Source organism: Bos indicus x Bos taurus, chromosome 22 (assembly GCF_003369695.1).
Source record: "Bos indicus x Bos taurus breed Angus x Brahman F1 hybrid chromosome 22, Bos_hybrid_MaternalHap_v2.0, whole genome shotgun sequence".
Taxonomy (NCBI): domain Eukaryota; kingdom Metazoa; phylum Chordata; class Mammalia; order Artiodactyla; family Bovidae; genus Bos; species Bos indicus x Bos taurus.
This window is the reverse complement of record NC_040097.1, coordinates 15,138,063-15,142,002: the sequence shown is the minus strand read 5'-3', so window position 1 is coordinate 15,142,002 and position 3,940 is coordinate 15,138,063.

Sequence of the window (3,940 nt, the reverse complement as noted above, 5' to 3'; positions counted from 1 at the left end):
ATGGACTGTAGTCCAGCAGGCTCCTCTGTCCATGGGATCCTCCAGGCAAGAATACTGGAGTGGGTTGCCATGCCCTCCTCCAGGGGATCTTCCCGACTCAGAGATCTACCCATGTTTCTCGCTTCTCTTGTGTCTCCTGCATTGGCAGGCGAGTTCTTTCCCACTAGTGCCACCTGGGAAGCCCTTGGGAAGAACTGAAAAAAAAAAAAAAAAAGGTTTTCGGATTTCAAAAGCCAGGAAGAAATTCTTATTGCTTTCTCTGTTCCCTTATCTTGTCCTGAGGCAATGAACTCAGGGTGGCCTTACTTGAACAGAAAGAAAGGGAATGTTGCAATATTCCAAAACATTATCTTCTCACATTAAGTTGCCTCACAAGTCTAGATTTCAAAACTTGCCTACTGACTTTCAAACTACAGTCAGTGGGCCAGATCTGACCTGTTGCCTATTTCTGGATGGCCTGCAAACTAAGAATGGTTTTTATATTTTAAATAGTCACATTGGGGCTTCCCTGGTAGCTCAGTGGTAATCTGTCAGCCAATGCAGGAGACACGGGTTTGATCCCTGATCCAGGAAGATCCCATATGCAGTGGAGCAACTAAGCCCGTGTGCCACAACTACTGAGCCTGTGCCCGAGAGCCCGGGAGCCATGATTAATGAAGCCTGTGTGCGTGTCTCTCCCAACAAGAGAAGCCACCGCAGTAAGAAGCCCGCACACCACAAGTAAAGAGTCGTCCCTGCTCCTTGCAACTAGAGAAAAGCCCGAGCACACCGGAGCAGCCAAAAATAAATAAATAAAATTATTTTTTAAAAATATAGTCACATTGAAAATTATTGTGAGGTAACTATAGAATATCCCTTATTTGCATCATGGTCCATAAATCTGTAATTATCCAACTTTCTGAGAAAAGTTTGTGGACCCTGGGTTAGAACCCTGGGTGGGAGGGGGGGCATTTTATCTCGGCTCTCTGAGATTATGGGGAAAGGGGTTCCTGGTTTGCCTTTGCTTATTCACATTCCAACTCTTTAAAATAAAATATCATTGACTGCTCTGCCCATACCAACTGAACTCTGTTCCAGGTTGGTTGAAAAGAAAGAAAGTTCAGAAAAGCTAATGAGGAAGAACCTTCCTAATAAAGGTCCCCCTCAGCACGACTGCTGCCCTCAGTCATCCCCGGGAGCAGACGCTGTCTCTCTGGGGAGCTGCTTCCGACCAGCAGTGACATGTGGAAAATCTACTGTGGATATGAAGTTTCCTGCCCATAAGCTTGTATTTTGGCATTGTCCCATAGAATACATTGGGAAACAAATGTAATTCCTCCAATTTGGTTCTCCCGACAGGAAAATATGTCACTCGAGTCAAAGAATAATATATGTTGCTATATATTTTTAATAAAATGAGCAAATTGTTTCTGAGTATTTGGAAGGCTTAATTCTTCATTTGCTAGTTAATTTTGAAACCATTACAGTCCTGTGCATTACTCCCTGCAAAGACATGAAATTAACCGTCATATTTTCTGCTGAGGTCTGAAAGTTGAGCAAGTTACTGTTTGACCCAAATAAGCTTCTTTCCCTTCACATTTGCTCTATCATTAACCTCTTTTTGAGCCTGCAGTAAAAGTTACATCATGATTGGATTCAAGGAAAGGTTTTGTGTAAGCCAGGCCTAACACGGATATTTATTACTGGGCTAGCGGCTCGGGAGTCACATTGATTTGGATAATTTGTTCACAATTTACGCTGTGACTATTTCAGACTCTTGAACACAAACACACGCTCTCCTGTTAACCAACTGCCAGAGTGACGGGCACAATAACTGCCTCTGAGAGCTGGGTTTTGCTAAGATCTTTGAGGAAATCTTGTTGGCGTGGCTGATCTTTGCTATGAGCTGTGAAAATTCATCTTCTTAGTTTTCATTAAGTTGCTGATCATGCCACTTTGACTACTTGTACTTACTGTAGAGTTAGTAGCAATGATGATAATGAAGGTTATCCTTTATATGTGCTCAAGCCTTTATATCTATTCTCTCTTGATCCTAGGACGCCCCGAAGACTAAGAACATAAATACCCTTTCTATTTAAAAGAAGGGAACACCAAGACCCAGAGAGGGGAAACAGATTGGTGGGGACTACACAGCTAAAGTGGCCAGTTCCTCTGTTGTCAAGCTTTAAATGCCACCCACCCCCCACCTTTTGGATCGTGATATCTCTTCTTTTGATTTGCTGGTCAACGTTTGAGGGGACCAGATGACCCCCATTGTCATCAGATAGCCCGAGGGTATTTAAGGTGCCTGAGAATAGAGTGTTTATGGAGTTTAGAATAGACTTAAGCATTTTAGTCCTGAATTTAGAAGCAATTTTACTTTTTTTTGAGGTTTTGGTCAAACCACTTGAGGCAAAATAGAACTTCTTTGTTCAAAGGAAATAGACTTTTTAAAGTCTTGTAAAATAGACCCACAATGCTTTTTGGGACTCAAATAACTCTGACCCAAAACGTTTTAATAAATTAAACATAAGTGGATTAGAAACAGACAGGTTGTCTTTTCATGAAATACACCAGGCCAGACTCAGAAGGAGAAGCACAGAGAAATGTGTTTAGGGTTTCTGTGGACACTGGCAGGCACACAACTTGATCTTCCTTTTCTTTCTGATAACGGAAGGGAGATGAACTCTGCTATTATTTCTGAGTCTATTTCTTTGTGCCTTTCCAGTATGCATCTCTGAATGGGGCCATGTGTAACCCCTTGTGGTACTGAATTGTGTTATCCCCACCTTCAATGGGTAACCTTTAATCAGGCACAGGAGGTGGGGGTGATGGTGTGTGACTTGGCTGTGTCCATTATCCTTGCTCCGATCTGAAAGATGTACAAGTAACATCAATAGCAGGGTAGTGCTGGGAGGTTTTGGTGGGTTGTAAGTAATTGGGAAGACTGGGGGATTTAGAGTGAAACGGACTGGGGTTAATCCCAACCCTCCCACTCACCTGTTACACAAGTAAGCCATGTGATCTTTGTGAACCGTAGTATCCTCAGCGGTACAATGGAAACAATCACAGTCTATCTATCACTATTAACTGGGTGATCTATGTCAAGCGTGTATTTAGCAGGTGAACAGCACATAGTGGGGACACGAGAGATATTCAGCGTCTGCCTTATGGTGGATGTTGGCTGCTTTTACGTTGCCTCCATGGTCCTTTCTTACTCATAGCACCTGATTCTCCCTTGGGGAGCCTTCTTCCCTTACCACATGGAGTCATGCTGTGAATGTCAGTTAGGTGACCTTTCCTCAGGAGAGAAGGGAGTGGGCAGGTGGCCTAAGATAATAAATTATCTCTCCTGGAATCTGATGCTGGAGCCAAGAGACTCAAGGGCTGAAGTTTTTAATGGTTTTTGCTGCCTGGGGAATATATATGTATGTATGTATGTATGTGTCATTTTTAAAGTTAAGATGTGCCATTGTTACCCAATGTATGTATTATTTATATTGCTGAATTAATTTCTAACTGATAAATTTCATCATCGGTATTATCACATGCCTTAGGTAAAAACTAGAAGGCCAAATGGTACATGAAAAGATGCTCAATACCACTAATTATTAGAGAAATGTGAATCAAAACTCCAGTGAGGTACCACCCCACTCCGATCAGAATGGCCAACATCAAAGAGTCTACAAATGCTAAATGCTACAGAGAGCGTGGAGAAAAAGGAATGCCCCTACACGGCTCGTGGGAAGGTAAACTGGTGCAGGCAGTATGGAGAGCAGAATGGAGGTTCTTAAAAAACTAAAAATAGAGCTACTATATGACGCAGCAACCCCACTCCTGGGTATATAGCTGCAGAAAGCCGTAAATCAAAGATACACGCACCCCTATGTTCATGGTGGTGCTATTCACAACAGCCAAGACAGGGAACAGCCTAACTGTCCACTGACAGATGAATGGATAA